The sequence below is a fragment of the Tursiops truncatus genome, chromosome 17 (genome assembly GCF_011762595.2).
Source record: "Tursiops truncatus isolate mTurTru1 chromosome 17, mTurTru1.mat.Y, whole genome shotgun sequence".
Lineage (NCBI taxonomy): Eukaryota > Metazoa > Chordata > Mammalia > Artiodactyla > Delphinidae > Tursiops > Tursiops truncatus.
Genome location: NC_047050.1, coordinates 70,829,542 through 70,848,903, shown reverse-complemented (window position 1 = coordinate 70,848,903; position 19,362 = coordinate 70,829,542).

The window sequence follows — 19,362 nt, the reverse complement described above, 5'->3', positions numbered from 1 at the left end:
GAGCTAAATGAGGGTCAGAACACTTGAGCTAAGGTGACAACTGTGGGATACCAGGGAGACTGTGTTCCTTCTCCAAGTTTCAGATCTGGATTTTTAAATAATTTTTTTTCCTTCTTCTCTCCTCCTCCCCTCCTCCTTTACCCCCTTCCCCTCCTTTTCCTCCTTCCCCCCCTTTTCCCCCTTCCCCCTCCTTTTCCCCCTTCCCCCTCCTTTTCCCCCTTCCCCCTCCTTTTCCCCCTTCCCCTCCTTTTCCCCCTTCCCTCCTTTTCCCCTTCCCTCTCCTTTTCCTCCTTCCCCCTCCTTTTCCCCCTTCCCCCTCCTTTTCCTCCTTCCCCCTTCCTCTTCCTCCTGCTTCTTCTTCTTGATGTACTGTTGATTTACAATGTTGTGTTAGTTTCAGGTGTACAGCAAAGTGATTCAGTTATACATACATATTTATCTATTCTTTGTAAGATTCTTTTCCCTTATAGGTTATTAGAAGATATTCAGTATAGTTCCTTGTGCTATACAGTAAGTCCGTGTTGGTTATCTATTTTATATATAGTATTGTGTATATATTTAATATTTTTTATTTTTAAATGGTGCATAGTATTGTTTTCTCTGACTCTTATAGAGCTTTTGGAAATCTAATGTGGTAATAAACATGTGAATCGTTCCATGAGAATACACTGAATTGTACGTTATAAGCTACTAGCATTATTCTCTTCCTTGTGACATGAATGACGGCAGCGATTGTGGGTAATTTGTATCTGAGCCTTTTGCTCAGGGGAAGGAACATGCAAACAGCAGGGAGAAACACAAGTGGAAAATAGGACACGGATGAAGTAAATCTTTCATGAAAATGCAGAAGGGTCGTTAGGACAGAGCCTTCGCTGCCTGGCTGGCTAACTTCCTAGACAGAATTCCTCCACTCCTGAGAACAAACAGCGCATTGTGACAAAAATGAGAATCATTTCTTTCTGAAGGAATATTGTTTTATTCAGGCAAAAAGGGCAGACAGCAGAGAGCAGAAGTATAAAGGGCAAGTTGAAATTGGAGGACAGAGTTTAAAGGAAGGCTTATGGGCATTTTTAAAAACAAAAGTAGGACATGACTTAAAAGAAGAAAACATCATCTAAATTTACACTTATAGCATGATGACAACTATATATAAAAGAGCAATGCAGTGGGAAACAGTCCATGAGAAAATTCACCGTATGTTGTTAAGAAGGGATGCTTGGATTATTGTTAATTGCAATGACCAAAATTTCCTGAGAATTTATCCATTCCAGATACAATCCACATGTTAGCTTGGAACAACCCAGCTGAGTAAATTGCATATTCCATTTCACAGGCGAGGAAGTTAACATTTGGAAAGATTTTTGTTGCTGTGTCTTGTCTTTAATCTTTCATGTTATAAGCAGGTGTTATGGTTTAATTTTAAAAATTTGACTAATACACGTGTGATGAATCCTAATTATTTCAACTTGCCTTAAGGTTTATAAAACTGAACAAATCATGAGAACACATTTTTCCTGGTCGTCTGTCCTCATCACTGACTTCCTTCTGCGATAACGTCGTGCGTTTTTCTTTCCCCTTTACCTTTCTCCACGTTCTTTTGCAACGCTTGCTGTTCTTGGAATCCAACCCATTCATCTATTCCCCCGGCCAGATCCTCACCCTCTCCACTCTGTGACTTGTAACTCATAAGCTGCAGAAGGCATTCCTGGAGCAACCCTACATGTTATCTGCAGATTCTGTTTCTAGCAAAAGGCTCAGTGAGGCAGAGAAATGGAGGGATTGTCACCTTAACCCTGGCCATCATGGATCCCAACATGGAGCTTTGTCCAGTCAGGTTCTCTGCAACCTCTGTAAAAGCCCCTCCCCCAGATTTTCTGCTGGTTTAGCTCAGAGAATACGCACCACCTCGTTCGTGGTCCCTTTCTCCTCCCCACCCCAGTCCCCTCTTTCACCTCTTCCCCATATACTGCAGGCCATCCTCACCAGAATCTCTGACTGCAGGAAAGGGTGAATCAATCAATGTCACCTTAAAATAATAGTCAATTTTTTTTTTTTTTTTTTTTTTTTGCGGTACGCGGGCCTCTCACTGCTGTGGCCTCTCCCGTTGCGGAGCACAGGCTCCGGACGCGCAGGCTCAGCGGCCATGGCTCACGGGCCCAGCCGCTCCGCGGCATGTGGGATCTTCCCGGATTGGGGCACGAACCCGTGTCCCCTGCAGCAGAAGCCCCAATAGTCAATATTTTTAAAGTAGTGACAAACGCTGTTTTGAATATTTTACACATAATATTTAATTTAATTCTTTTAACTATTCTGAGAGGTAGGCACCTTTATCATTCCCATTTACGAAGGAGGAAACTTGGCACAGAGAATTTAATTAACTCACCCAAGGTAAGACAGCTGGTAAGTGGTGGTGCTTTTATATACATTCAAACATATGGAATTTAGCTCCAATATAAACATTTTCTTAACTGATGAGCAGTGAGAGGAAGATATCTAGGAAGGACTAAACAAACCCTCCCAAGCCCCACCTTCCCAATAACCAAGTATCAAGGTCAAGCTCGGTGAGCCTGAGTGGCAGCAATACACCCTAAGCATCACATGTCTGTGGGCCATCGGTGAGAAGCTTACTGCAAAAACATTAACAATACTAATATTCCTATAATTCCAATTACCAAGTTATACTTTAATTGTTGATTTCTAACTTAATCATATTGAGGTCACAACAAATGGTCTGCATGCTACTGATTCTTTGGCCGGTAGTCATTTTTGTCCAAGTGTTTTAGTAAAGAATGTATGTTCTCTGCTTAGAGTCAGGCTCCATGTAAGTCCTATAAAACAAGTCTGTGGATATAAAATCAAATTAACCATCCCTGCCTGGGACCTGATGCGCCTCCTGAATGACGCATTCTTCTCTTTCATCAATTTGGAAATTCACAACCTTGGAGCCCGTCTCAGCCCCACTCTCTCTAATCCCTCCCACTCTGCTCTTCCTTGAACTCCTGTAAGATATATGTTGGATTTGCTCATTTTAGTTTCCACATCTCCTGACCTCTCTTTTATATTTTCCCCATGTTGTTTTTCTGTGTTGCATTCTGGGTAAATACATGCAATTCCGTGTTCTAGTTTCCTAATTATTTCTTCAGTTGTGTACATTTGGGCTGTCTAATTTGTCCATTGTGATTCTAATTGCAATGACTACATTTTTCATTTCTGCAAGTGCTGTTTGGTTCTTTTACAAAAATGACTGGCTTTTCCAGATAAGATCTCAATTCTGTCTCACTTGTTTAGTCATTCATAATTTAAAATTTTTTAAATATATTTATTTTTAATCTATATCAAAATATTATCTTAAAGTCTGGGGAGTCTAAATAGCTTGCTTGTTTGTTTGCTCTGTATTCTGCTACTGTCAATCTCACTGGCTAGATCCTCTTGTGTTTTATAATTTTAGTTTTGAGCTCATTCATTCTGATTTCATTTCTGTGAATCCTGAATGAACTGGATTGAGAGTATGCCTTCCAGAGAAGATTTGAGGACCAGTTTGCCATGTGTTTCTGGGGCCTTACAAGTCTCTGACTGTATTTGTGATAATATTTAAAGTTTGGGAATCTTGGACTCTGTACACAGTTGGGATCTCGAACCCCATTGTAGCAGAACTGTGTTAGCACATGACAGATGCTCTTTGGATGTATGTATATTGAATGTGAAAAGGAATGAGGAAAAAAAAAGAGCGAAACCAGTGCATTATTTTCATGCTTTCTTTGAAAAAGTTGCCAAAATCAAGCAAAAAAAATTTTTTAATTAAGAAAAACTAAATGTAATCCTGGTTCTTCCAGAGGGCATGTCTTTACAGGCTTTTAAGTGCTGCAGTTTGGTAATTCCTAAATCATTATTGACTAAATCAGAATTTATATATTTCTCTGACTAATCATAAAACATTGGAACTAAATAGGGCCTCAGAGATCCCACAGGCCACCTGCCTCATGGCATCATTTAGGGTTACACTGTTTCTCCAAGGCTGAGCGTTTGCCAGTTGCTCTAAGGAAAGGGTTTGAATTGTTCATAGTGTGTATCCAATTGGAAAAAGAAATATGTGAACAGGAAAGAAAGTTTGAAGTTCAAATTGGCCTTAGCCAGTGAAATGCCGTATCTCAGATCACTGATAAAACCATCCTGACGACACAGTCTGCTGTGTTTTCTCCCCAAGGGCCTTTCTGTGGAAGGCCTCTTCCCTACCAAAATGTGGCGATAGTTTTAAAGTGGCACATGATGTGACTGAACAGCCTACCCGTCTCACGCTTAGGGGTGTCCAAGGATTTAGCTTTGATTCACCCCCCAAACAGGGCATTTCAATGACTCTGGAAATGTTATTTGATTTTATTAACATTTGCTGGCTCTGGAGGTACAGACCAAAACCTAATCCCAGGGCACAAGTGACTTCTGTTTTCACCTCTCTGTTATCCGAGAACACTTATTATCAGGCAAGTCCTGGGATCACTGGGACATGACAGCACTGGAAGCTGGCAAAAATTGTGACCACCCCCCCCCCACCCCGATCTGAATCTCCTGGTTTCTACCTGCTCCTGATTCTTTGTTTGGAAACACCATTTCCCTAAACAAGTCACTCTCTGGGGTCTAATGACTCAGCCATAAACAAACAAATGTGAGGCTTCCTCTAGTATCCATTAAGCATTTCCTTGCTTGAGTGATTGTTTCTACAACTATGTCCGCGATGGGCTCCCATCCGGTCCTCGGAGAGCAGCTCATATAAGAAGGATCCACTGTCCTGTGGTCTTGTGAGTTTAGAGAAGATGCCCATACTGGGGTTTGGGGCACGAGGAAGTCAGTCAAGATACAGAGGAACCTTTTGTTTACCTGTAGAGAGAGGATGGATGGGTGAACAAGTGGTGCTGATAACAGGACCAGAGCCACTGTAGCCGAAAATACTCCGCAGGCTTCAAGCTTGTTCTGCTAACACAGAAGAACATTTTGAAAATTGCTCCCAGGAATTAAGATAGAACCAAAACTGACCTTGGGTTATCAGGGCCTGGGGTCATGCCCCTTGATCTTGCGCTGGCTGTGTGACCCGCGAGAGATAACTTGACATTTCTGAGCTTCAATTCCCTTACCTGGGAAATGAGGCAACTCAAACCTGAAGATCTCAAAAATCAACTCAAACATTGAAGTTCTGTGATTCTGGTTTCGTCATTTGACCGTTGGAGAGACTGAGTCTTGAGAACTAAAATGTCTTGCCCACAGTGACGTGGTCGGGAAGTGACAGAACTGAGGCCAGAGGTCAGGTCCCCTCACCTCCCTGACCCCCATTTCCAGGACCCTCCCGTCACCTCCCACTCCCCTGAAAACACAAGGAGGAATTTCATCACACTGTGCAGTCAAGGAGGAGTTGGGGGACTTTGGGCTCTCAGGTCTCCGAATCCTCGTTTTCACATATTTGTCTGTTTCTTCTACTGTTTACATTTGGTAAATTGTCTATAAAATGTTCGTGCTTTGGGCAAGCCCTTTTTCTCCGGAAGGGAAACAGAACTGTATGACTCATCCTTTCTTCATAATTAAACTGCTGTCAGGACCATGGATTGATCACCGCACACGGATGTCCTGCCTAGGTCCACCTGGGGCTCCAGTGACATCACTCTTGGACTGAGAGATGGGGTGGGTGGAGTTCCCTCCTTCCCTTCCCTTCCAGAATCAGCCTGAGCTCAAACTACATTCCCACCTGTGCAGTCGGCATTGATAAAATATGCCAGTCCCAGGCCATTTCGCCTCGCCCGTCACCAACCTGACCTCCGACATTTGTACACACAGCAACCTTTCTTGGACAGCTCTTCTTACCTTGTTTGATTGGATAACACCTACCTGTTTGTCATGAGTCAGCCCAACGTCACTCCACTGTGAAGACTTCCTGGGTTTCACCACCTCCCCAAACCCAGATGAATATGGTGCTTCCCTTCCCTGTACCTTCCCGAGCAGGTCTATCAGGGTGTCCCCCTGCCAGTGGGTCTCTCCTCCCACCGTGGTGCCCTCGGACTGGAGTGCTGGCCCTCCTTCCACCCTTTGTTTGGTTAATTCTCCAACAAATTCTAAACCTCCACTACGGGTTTACTCCTCAGGGAAGCCAGTCCTGACCTGTGCATCCCCACAAGACAGTAAGTTCCTTCGTACTACACTGTATGGATTCTAAATATGAAATCGCTGTCTCCGTTAGAGTTTAACCTCTAGGATGGCAAGGACAGGGTTGATTTTGATCATTATAGCAATTTTTGTAGGACTTTATTGATGCATAATAAGTGCTCAATAAATAGTTGCTGAATGAACACATCTACTGAGATCTCCGTTGGGTCCATTCTTCTTGGTGGGCTGTGAGCTTTGTGGGGCAGGGGCTGTGCCCACTCGTCTTGTAGCCTCAGCACCTAGAACAGTGGTTGGCAATTAGTAACTGCTTACTAATTAATCAATATCATAATTTTAATTGTCAGCAGAGAGACAACCCTGATGTGGTGGAAGCTAAGTCACAAAGTAAACCATAGGGGTGGGGAAGGGGGTTATTCCCGTTACCTAAGAGGCAACGAGCTCCAAACTCAGAGTGTCTATCAACACTAGCCACAGAGAGAGCAAGAGAGATGAACCCCAAAGGAGAAATTTGAGGAGTCCAGCCTGGTCCCCAAGATTGAAGACCACTGGTGAACAGGACACGCAGTTGCCATTTCTAAGCAGGAAACCTGTTTCTGGTCAGCTTCTCCACTCGTGTGAAGGAAGTGACTGTACGTGCGATGGGTGGGGATATCCACCAACCTTACAGTCCTGCAGTGCCGTGAGGTCGGACTCATGCATGAGTGCTGAGGACCTTGGACAGAATTCTGGCTGCAGGGAAACAGCCCTGCAGTAGACTGAGCCTCAGGGCTGCCTTCTCTGCCTCGGGCAAAACATTTCTACAGGCCCAGTGTTTCCCAAGAGCAGCAGGAGGAAGATGTGCTCACAGAGGGTGACAGCCTTGTAGATGAGCTCGAAATGTCAGCTCGGGACAGGCACCAGCTTAAGCTGGAATAGCCCTGTCGCTTCTCCTCAAAGATTGTGTTAATTTTTTTTTTTTTTAATTTTGAGATAATCGCAGATTTACCTGCAGTTGTACGGAATAATACAGAGAGATCCCTGTGTACCCCTTTTCCAGTTTCCCTCAAGGATAACATCTTGCAAAAAGAGAGTGCGGTATCACAACCAGGATATTGACGTTGCTTCAATCCCTAAACTTATTCAGATCTCCCCAGTGTTATGTCTACTCATGCGTTTAATAGTTCTGTGTCATTTTAGCACCTGTGTAGGTTGTGTATTCGCCACCGCAGTGAACAGAGAGAAAGGCCATCCCCAAAAGAATCCCTCCTGTTGCCCTCTTTTAAATCACACCCATCTCCATTCTCTCTACCCCACAACGACTCATCTGTTCTCCATTTCTGTAATTTTGTCATTTAACAAATGTTACATAAATGGAACCAACTAGAATGTAACTTCTTGAGATTGGCCTCTTTTTACTCAGCATAATTCTCTGCAGATTCATCAAGGCGGTTGTATTTATCAATAGTACATTCTTGTGTGCTACTGTGTAGTATTCCACGGTGTGGATGGACCACACTTTGTTCAACCCATCCCTCATTCGAGGGCAAAACAGTCGCTTCCAGTTTGGGGCTGTTATGAATAAAACTGATAAAACATGTATGCGTAGGCTTTTGTGAGTGTACCTCTTTAGTTCTGTAGAATAAATGTTCAGAAGTGCAAGTACAGGGTTGTAGCATGCAAGCCCATGTGGATGAGACCATGTCTTTGTTATTAACAGATGTATGTCCAGGGCCTATCTTAATGCCCAACACATAATCAAAAATCAATAAATAAAGGAATGGACCGACTCTCAGTAATTTTTGGAGATTCATTTGTGGCTTCATATCCTCCAGAAGGTCTTCTGCACATCCCAGAAAATACCTTTCTCTCCTTAGCAATTTGGATTCTGTATGAAATTATCTATTTATGTCCCTGTCTCCACCAGACTGAGATCTCTTTAAGAGACAGAGATGTCGTGTTTATCTTTGTCACCATAGCATTTAGGCCATTGTCTGTCCCATAAGACATTATCAGCAAGTAAATGCTGAATGGAAAAAAATGAACTAGATTATCTGTTTTCACCGTAGACACCCTGCTCCCTCTGGAGCCATCAGGATCTCTCATGTATTTATCATTTTATAAACTGGGAAAGAAAGAACACAGACACTTCGTGGAAGAGGCAAACACTTGAGTGGCAGGAAGCTGCTTCTGCCTTCAAGGGCTATGTAATTCCTATCACTGGTGCATTCATTTTACGTGGCTCTCTATCATTTTCAAATAATGGCAGAAAGGGATAAAAGGAAAAACTGATATTAAAATCTATTGCCTGTTCCTCAGGGCTATTAAAGGTGAAATAGATGGAGGTTATAGGTGTCAGTCACCCCTCTTCTCCTCACGCTTTCTAGAACATACTGTATAAAAAAAGAAGAAAAATGAGCCAACTAAGTATTGCCACATATATTATTTTGCTAAGCTGTGTGAAGGATGAAGCTTAGATGGGGGACAAAATAGGGGTAGACAGATGTTCTCAGCCTACCAAACTCCAGATACTAGACCTGCAGAAAGGCTAATCTGAACTTTAGTCCTGGTGACAGTTAGAGAAATAGGAATAGAGGAACATAGCCTTGGTTAGGACCGCCAGGTGGAGACCCCAAGTAGCCTGCTTACCACGAGGAGCCCAGAAGCAGGAAAGGAGCCTGCAATGCAGAGTCAGAGAGAGAAAACAAGAGATCTCCTGAATAAGGCCAGGATTTCCAAGAGCTTCTAGCGAAAAAGATTCTGCTCACCAGCAAATCAAAAGAACAAGCAAGATTATCTATCTATGGGAGGGGAGGAAGGCTCCTAAAGTCCCAATTCATGTATGTTTTGGATTTCAGGTTACCCTTTGTTTGTGTTGCCCTTTGTTTGTCCTTTGTTTATGTGGACTGGAGAACATAAGCTAAGAAATTAAGTAAAGTCATCTTGGGTTAGTAGTACCCTTGGGTACCTGCCAGAAACAAGTGAAAACGCTTTCTGCAACCCAGACCTCCAAGGATTCTTGAAGATAAAGTCTCTCAGAAGATGACCTCACAATCCAAAACACAGGAGGATTTGCATCACCCCATGAGAGTGGGTCACAGAAACAATCCCAGCATTAGACTCCCTAGAACCACAGTAAAATCATTAGTAACCTAAATCGTGTGTTTAAAATGTTGAAAGAAATAAAAGATGAGAAAGGAATCACACACTACCAATAAAATTTCAGGCATGTTTAAAAAGAACAACTTAAACCTCTAAAGAAGAAAACACGATCATTAAAATTACAAAGTATTTTAGACAATATAAAGAGCAGTGGATAAGGCATAGTTCAGGGAGTTAAAACAGGAATTTGACAGATGGAGACGAAGAAATTAACAAGAGTGTGGAACAGAGATGGATGTAAATATGAAGGAGAATTAGAAGGAAAGCAGAGTAGAATGAAAAACTCTAGCCTAATCTAGATATTACAGGAATTAAAAAAAAAAGAAGGACAATGGGGCTTCCCTGGTGGCGCAGTGGTTGAGAGTCCGCCTGCCGATGCAGGGGACACGGGTTCTTGCCTCGGTCCAGGAGGATCCCACATGCTGCGGAGTGGCTGGGCCCGTGAGCCATGGCCGCTGAGCCTGCGCGTCCGGAGCCTGTGCTCCGCAATGGGAGAGGCCACAACAGTGAGAGGCCCGCATACCGCAAAAAAAAAAAAAAAAAAAAAGGACAATGGAGAAAAATATTCTTTAAAAAGAATTGGTGATGAAATTCACAAATCATCAGATTTACGTAGTCGATTTGATGGAAGAGAAATCCAAACTTAGATTCTTTAGAGTCAAATCACTATACATCAAGGATAAAGACAAAAATCTTAAAGATAACCTGAAAAAAAAAAGTCAGATTACAAAAAAGGAATAGCAGTTTGACTCATAGTTTTCTCTATGGGATCTGGAAGACAGTGAAAAAAATCTGTCCAAAGTGCTGAAATAAAATAGCTACTACTGTAACATTTTATATCAGCAATACTAGTATTCCAAAGTGAAGGTGAGATGAACAAACTACTGCTGAAAGAAATGTGGAAATGATATCTCATGAAGAAAAAACTGATCTCAGAAAGAAGGCTTAAGAAGTGGCAAAGAATGGTGATGAGAGGAACGTATAAGTCTGTGGGCAAATCTATGTCAACATTGGTTATACAAAACAACAATAACAGCAGTTAATAGTAGCTTGAAAAAACAAGGTGGAACTGAAATATCCAAAATTTTTAAAAATATGGAAGGAGATGAACTGATTCTTGGATTGTGTGATAGAATACTAGATACATGATTAAATTGATATGGTTTTAATTTATTATGTAAGTCGAATTTTTAAGAGTAATGGCTAAAAGACAGCAAATATAATATAAACATTTTAAAGCAGTAGAAAGAATAAAAGATTAATAGTAAAAATATTGTTTTAATGGAAAATAAAGCAAGAAATAGGGAAAAAATTAACAGAAAAGCAAGTCAAGCAGAAAGCAAAATACAATAGTAGAAATAAATCCAAATATTTATATGCATATAGATATCATTTATATACATAATGCCAGTAAAAAATAAAATAATAGAAATATATTCAAATATATCAGTAATCGGGACTTCCCAGGTGGTGCAGTGGTTGAGAATCCGCCTGCCAATGCAGGGGACACGGGTTCGAGCCCTGGTCCAGGAAGATCCCACATGCCGCGGAGCAACTGAACCCGTGTGCCACAACTACTGAGCCTTCTCTCTGGAGCCCGTGAGCCACAACTACTGAGCCCACGTGCCACAACTACTGAAGCCCGTGCGCCTAGGGCCCGTGCTTCGCAACAAGAGAAGCCACCGCAAGGAGAAGCCCACGCACCGCAACGAAGAGTAGCCCCTGCTCACCGCAACTAGAGAAAGCCTGCACACAGCAACGAAGACCCAACGCATCCAAAAATAAAAAATAAAATAAAATAAAAAATTTAAAAAAATATGTATATCAGTAATCACAAAAATGTATTCAATTATTTACTCGTACTTTTTCAACATACTTCTTGTTAAGAGCCTACTATGTGATTGGCCTACTCTAATAATGGACAAAGCTTACAAGTTATTAAAAATTTCCAGATAGAATGAAAAAGCAAGACTAGCCATCAATATTATAACAGAGACTGATCTAAAAGATAACAACACATGAAGTAAAAAAAAGGAAAGGGATGGACAAAGCTATAAAAGGTAAACAAAAGCCAAGGGAATGCTATTGCTAAAGTGATATCTAACAAAAGAGACTTTTAGGTAAAGTATCAGTAGAGAGACATTATTATACGGCATTAAAGAGTTTAACTTAGCAGGATGTTATAACAATTCTAAACTTATGTGCACTTGGCAATATAACTTTAAAATATATAAAACAGAATTACAAAGCACATGTACAAGTGTGAAGTAAATAGTGTGAAATTTTAACAACACTTTCTTAATAAATTATATTCAAGGTGAAAAAATTAAGGAAGAATATAGAAGATTTATATAACAGTTTATAAAATGATGTACTGGACATGGAAAGAAACCTTATATCCAAAAATTAGAGACTCTACACTACTTTTAAAATTTACAGGGGACATTTATGAATATTCACAATCCATGAGACTATGAAGAAAACCTCAACGTATTTCAAAAGTTCTTTAGCAAACATCATTTTTATAATTTTGATTTAATTAATGTATAAATTAAAATAATGATACATTTGAAAATTTAATACAGTTTCTAGATAACAAATGAGTCAAAGAATAAAATAAGAGAAATAAGAAAATACTTAGAACTAAGAGGTGATTTAAATATTGCGTACAATTGATATGAATATAAAATTGTGCTTAGAAGAAAATTCATTTATTAATTCATTCAGTACATTTTTAGCATGGGTCTATGCTTTTCCAAGACTGCTCAAAGCAGTTAAGATTCATTAGTGAACAAAACAGAGAAAAATTCTACCCCCATAGAGTTTTCATTTTGGGGGACACAAATGGCAATTATCATGGAAGAATATTCATCCTAAATATTTCTTCAGGTCATTACATACAGATTAAATATCTCATTTTCAAAAGCCTGTGTAATATTACCTAATATGTACATGTGTAATATAGTTTCAGTTGATTAAAAGATTTGCTGTCCTCTAAGAGGTTCATATCTACAAAGCCCGTCTCTGGAGCCCCTCTTCGTAGGAGAAGATTTCACCCCCATTGGCATTAGGTTTACCCATATGCCTTATTTTTGCTCATTGCATGAGTGGGAGTTATTTACGCCATGTCCAAGCAGAACCTTCCAGGGTCCTCATGTGGTTCCGTGACTGGTGTTTTATTTTTGCCTCCGCCCACCAAATCACAGCTGGAAGCTGCCCCTTCAGCCTGGATCCTGGAATAAGAGGTGGGGCAGAGCTGTATCTTACTCCCATGGACAGGAATATGCACAGAATCTTCGTAGTTGGAAGCTACTAGGATTTCTGTGATCATCTGTTACTATATCATAACCTACCGAAAGCTGACTGACACTAGATATAGCAAAAGATATTCAGCTATTTCCTTATGATAAACTTTTAGGTTGTATCCGTTTTCTACACTTCAAAACTTGTGGCTTTTTAAAGATATAAATATATGGTTAAGATATACATACGTTTTCAAGATGTATATGTATATATACATAGATATAGATGTACATGTATATATACATAGATATCCGTATCGAATATGTACATATATATTTCCTTTAGGAGGCTAATTTTAGGCACATTCTTCTTGTAGTTATAAACATAGTGAAGGGAAGGAGTCTAAGGTTAAGTGAGAGTTCTGCTTCTGCCAGTTTCTTGCTGTGTAACATTATTTAAGATACCAGGCGAACAAAAAACAGATACTTGGCTTCTCTGGCCCCTCAGTTTTTCTCCTTGTAAAATCCAAATGGGAATAATTACCATAATAATAATAAACAACCTCTTTCATGAAGAGGCTTTGTGGGTTAAATGAGAGACTATGCAGTAAGAGCCGTTTGAAAGTACTGATTCAGTTGTCAGTTATTGGAGCTTCTTTCCCGAATCAGACGAAGTGGAGCTCTGTAAATGCTGGAAGAATTGACCATGTCTTCGATATAAATCTTCCTGTGAAATCATAATGCTTATAATTTTTTTTAAAATTAATTTATTTATGGCTGTGTTGGGTCTTCGTTTCTGTGCGAGGGCTTTCTCTAGTTGCGGCGAGCTGGGGCCACTCTTCATCGCGGTGCGCGGGCCTCTCACTATCGCGGCCTCTGTTGTTGCGGAGCACAGGCTCCGGACGCGCAGGCTCAGTAGCCGTGGCGCACGGGCTTAGTCGCTCCGCGGCATGTGGGATCCTCCCAGACCAGGGCTCGAACCCGTGTCCCCTGCATTAACAGGCAGATTCTCAACCACTGCGCCACCAGGGAAGCCCGATGCTTATGATTCTTAAAGGTGATGTTTCTGTCACGGGGAAGGGCTAGGTCTTCCGAGGAAGCTTGGTCTTCCGAGGAACAGTTGGTTAATTCCTCTGCACGCCTATGAATCATTCTGCTAGTTGACACTAGGGATTAAGTGCCTTCTGATTAGGATAATGCGGGCAAAGCATTTGGATTTATTTCAAGCACGGATAACAGGCGGAAGTTGGGAAAAATCACTCCATAATTCATCAGTGTTTTTCATGAAGGATTTGGGAAAGCACAGAACTTACTTAACTGTACTTCTTAATAATAAAACAAAGTAATCCAGACACACAAAAATATTAAGGAAAAAAAATTCAGCCAAGGACAAAAGGTGAGCCTTTTCACTAATTGTAAGTTATACTGTAGTCGTTTCCAAGTAATTCCAAATAAGGATTTTTTCATCTTACTATTATCTATAAGCAATTAAAATTAACCAGCATGAAAGGCATATGCTTTACTAATGCTAGAGGAAAGATGTGAAGCACTGCATTGCTGCAAACTTCTGTGCATATGTATGTTGGGGGGTGGGAGTGGTCGTCATCAATAGGTAGAACGCCCCATAGATTTCTGCTTCCTTTTAAATAGTCTCTCACTTTCCATTCCCAAAAATAGTAACCATGTCCCTAGGATGCATTCCCCTAATGTCTTACCTACTTGAGCTCTGCACCAGTGACAAAAAAAAAAAAATTACATCTTAAAGCTGTGTGTGTGTGTGTGTGTGTGTGTGTGTGTGTGTGTGTGTGATGGTTCATGCCACTGGGCATACGTTTTTCATAGCACTTCTTTCACTTTTAAAGGTACTGAACAACATTTAGCTTTTTGTTTTTTTCTTCCTAATTTTTCACAGAAATAGACTCACTCCTGCTTTTCTAAATCTGCATGGTATATTGGCAGAGGGCAGAAAACTGGTGGGCAGCAAAGGGAAGAGACCTTAGAAGGGCAGTGAGAAACATATTTTGTATCTTATCCAGATAAATATGCAAAACTTCTAATGCTTATGGGAAAAGCAGGGGATCACCATTGAAATCCACCACTGTCCTTCCACATGACTTAGAGGGTCCCCAGTGGCACAGGAAGTGGACAACGAGCTGTGCTAAGACCCAGGCGGGAACAGTGACAATATGCCTTTAACATCTGTCTCCTTCCTGCTGACCTCTTGATGACTGTCCTCAGTGTAAGGAAAGAGGTTTTATTTAACAGTAAATGTCTCCTTACCTTCTCCATTTTTGCCAAAGAGAATTAGTCTTTTTGCCCCCCTCCCTGTCCACATGTACTATATTTTTTTAAATTAGTTATTTATTATTTTTTAGGGGTTGCACTGGGTCTTTGTTGCTGTGTGCAGGCTTTCTCTAGTTGCGGTGCATGGGCTTCTCATTGCTGTGGCTTCTCTTGTTGTGGAGCACGGGCTCTAGGCACGCGAGTTTCAGTAGTTGCAGCACACGGGCTCAGTAGTTGTGGCTCGCAGGCTCTAGAGCTCAGGCTCAGTAGTTGTGGCACATGGGTTTATTTGCTCCGCGGCATGTGGGATCTTCCCGGACCAGGGCTCGAACTTGTGTCCGCTGCACTGGCAGGCGGATTCTTAGCCACTGCACCACCAGGGAAGCCCCACATGTACTTTTATGCCTTCTTATATTGATGGATGTGAATCTCTCAGTCTGGTTTCTAACCACTGTTCCGAAACCTATGTCCTCTCTCTGACTTTTAGTAATTCTTCATCTCTTCAGAAATTATTTATTTTGGAAGGAATACAAAACTAGAGTTTATTCATTACCAGATATCAAGATCTAATATGAAACTGTATTAGTTAAGAAACTATGTTAATGGTAAATAAAACTGACCGTGGAACAGAAGTGAGATTCTAAAAACATAGCAACATGTGTACAGTTATCTGATTGACGATAAAGACGACACTTTATTGTAGTAAAGAAAGGATTACCTTAATTGCTTATTCTTTAAGTTCTCATTCAATGCTGTCATCTCAGTGAATCTTCCCCCAGTCTAACATGGTAAGACAGGGGTCCACAAACTTTGTTAATCCTGAATCTCATCTATCCAAAAAATTCTGTGAGTCTGTTTATGTTTTGTAAATAAGTTTATTTGTATCATTTTTTTAGGTTTCACAGATAAGTGATATAAAATGATATTTGTCTTTCTCTGACTTACTTCCTTGAAAAGAATAGATACATGTATATGTATAACTGAATCACTTTGCTGTACACCTGAAACTAACACAACATTGTTAATCTACTATACTCCAATATAAAATAAATTTTTTAATTCTATTAATTCCCCCAATAGATGCATATTTATTTACTCCAAATCATATGTAACAACTATTTTATATATATGTATATATATGCATATATGTAGGTTGAACAGTATGAAATTGCCAATGTTCCACCTTTTTGACCTATGAAAAGTGGCCATTTCATTTAGTTCAACCTAATATGCTATAATAATGCCCAAAATATAAATGGAAAGTGAATAATGTAAATATGAAATAAATAATGTTTTTAAAATAATGTCCTTTTACTTTATTTTTTCCTAGTACAGGGAGACATTTTCTTCACTGAAGCATATTATTATTAATAATGTTCTGCACACTTAGATGTTAAATGTCTTCCTAACTGTGATGGCGTTATGCTCTTTTTAGCTAGTATCTCAAGGCTCACTCTACACTTGATTTATCATTAAGAATAGTGGCTTTTCAATCCATGTTCCAAATAACTGAGCCATTTTCTCACTGGTTCCTTTTTGGGCATTGTTATCATTATGTTCAAGTTATGATTTCTTTGCAGGGATTTTTTTTCACATCATTTATCCATGGTGCTGAGTTACTCAAAACTACATAAAATCTGTGAAGCCTCTTTGTAGGCACACAAATGAAATACATTGGAATAACCTGTAAGCAAATAAATGAGTGGGTGCAACCTTTTTTTTTGGACATGCCTCGAGGCTTGCGAGATCTTAGTTCCTTGACCAGGGACTGAACCCACACCCCGGCAGTGAAAGAGCCGATTCCTAACCACTGACTGCCAAGGAGTTCCCCACGGGTGCCGCTTTTAAGTTCCCTAAGGGGAAGATCTGTGCCCTGTCTCTATGATACTCTTACCATTGGATATAAGAACCAAGTCAAAGGCTCAGTGTGAGTCTGCATATTAAATCTATGTAAACCTTAATTTACTTTTTACTTATCCATTAAAAATAAATCTTTTAAAATCCAATGGATTATAGTGTCCTTCAAAAACTACTAATTTAATAGGAATCACAACCTTCATAGTCAGAGAGACCTGAGATCAGATCTACATACTCATCAACTGGGTGACGATAACTTACTGAAATTTTCTGGGTGTCAGTCTCTTCCTTAGTGAACTGGGATAATCTTGTTGAAAGAGACCTCTCTGGGGAATCTGTTCAGCTCGTAGCTTCTTATCCAACGACTATTTCTCCTGCTGTTCATGAAGCAGACATGTTTATACTCCATGAGCTTTCCTCCCTGGCCAGAACTGATTGAACAGCGGAGGTCCTAGCACACACAGGGCTAATTAGATCTCTTTCCCTGGCATTTAGAACTGGAACATTGTGTTTGGAAACCATGTAGTTGGATGCATATGCCTACTGAGAGTCAAGGTCGTTTCACGTCTGGGCTACGAGGCCACTTACTTGCCATGTGCACAGAGAAACCTGAAAAGCAGGTTTGCGGAGTGAGATGAAGCAGACACGCAGAGCGGGGCAGGGGTGCGACTTGCAGGTAAATGAGCTTCTCCAAATCGAGTTGAAGAAGAATTCTGTGGCCCTCTTACCTTACAATTCGTCTGCTTAGCTTTTCGGGGAAAATGATCATTTCTCTAAATGGACTTAACTAGATAAATGTCAGAAATAAAAGACTGAAAGTCTTCCATGGAAAGAGGCAGAAAGCACAAATCATATTTTGGCTCTGTCCACAAATCTCATCATCAGGTACTTCCCCTGCAAGACTATAATTACAGCAGAGTTTACCCTGAGTTGCAGCAAGTCATTAAAAAAGCAATTATTGCCAGCAGCTCTTGTTCTCGGGCTGAAAGTTGAATGGGAAATTTAATAGTATTATGAAATTTTTTTCCTCTGCTAAACTAGTTCTAAGAAATGGTATAAACTGTGTGTTTATTTTTTAAAGACAAGCTTATCTTAACTGAGTTTTTCATAATTGTGTTATGCTGGTTACATATGAAATGGAAAAGGAGGAAGGGTGCGTTGGAAAGCAAGTCCTTGAGTGTCTAAATTATTTGCGCCTCTACTGGCTTCAGGCCTTTTTTGCAGCATCCGGAGATGCCCATAGCACTCAGCATTGCACAGAGGGGTTGCAGAGGCTCTGTTATTGATTAGTACCAAGATATTATAAAACTCAGATAACGACCAGAGAGCATTGCGTGAAGGGATGTGTGGCCGCTGATGCATGCAGGAATCTCTGACAGCGTGTGCAACATCTCAGTACATGACAGAGTCTCACGAGAATACCATTTAGTCATCATGAACTCTGTGCAATAGTGATGCTAAAAGTATTGCTTATGTTACTCATAAATATTGCTTATGTTATGTGGGAATCCTTGCAACATTCATAAAGCATGCTAATTTTAAAGATGAGGAAAATTAAGCTGAGAGAGGATAACTAAGTTGTTTAAAGCCATAACATAAGTAGATGGTAGAGTAGGGATCCAGCCCAGGGCTAGTCTGCTGTGAAGCCCAGGGTCTTAACCACTATGCTTTCCTGCCTTTCCGCCGTATAATATTATATTATTATCTGAGTGAATGTATAGGATACCTCACTGAGTCCTAATGTTTGTGAGAATAATAAGTGTTTAAATTGGAAAACTGTTAGTAAGGATTTATATAAATTCTTCCTTTTATGGTGCTTTTCTCTTTATTAACAGTGGTCCATGAGTTACAAATTTGGATTAAATTTTTCTGTTAGTTAAAAAAAAAATCCAGTATGTTACACTAATGTTCAATGACACCATAGAAAATATGAGGGTACCTTTCCAGACGCCTTCATCCGGGAGTGACAAACTTAATGAAAAAGGGAATTAACTGGAAAGCTACTTGCTGGGTTCACATAATTATAGCATGAGCCACAAGAACTCAAAAGGTTCCAAGGGTATCAGAGACCAGAAGTGGAAACTCAACGTTGGACTCACCTTGTCTCTGTCCCTTTCTCAATTCTGTCTTTCCCTAAAAAGATAACTTGGTCATCAAATTGTCCAGGGCTTCATCCTTGAAGCTCCAAGGCTCCTGAAAACAAGAAAACAAATTTCCTCAATGGTTGTAGTAGGAAAATCCCAAAGAAAGACTCAGATTGGTCCTGAAATAATCCGAGAGAGGAATAATAATAGGAGAGGACTCCATCTGGACTTGTGCTCCTATCTGCGGTGATCAAAAGAAGTGATTTCTAATTACCAGAAGGAAAGCACACTTGTGTAGTGTATACAATCTAGTTTTTGATCCCCCCCAGCATATTTACAAATACTTGTTAGCATGCATTAAATTCCCAAGATGCTCCCACCTACTACAATGCAGCTACACTGAGTATAGACAGAATTACTGCTTCCAAGACCATGTCCAGATGTTGCCTACATCCCCAAGTCCAAATGGTTTGCCCTTCTCTCTCTAACTTGTTAGAGCTTACAAAGATTTTGCAAATGTTAGGCTTTTAAGATGACAAATATAACTATTTGCTTCCTGTAGTATACACGTCTGAGATAAAAGAGAATAGTCAAAATAAGAATCCCATGGA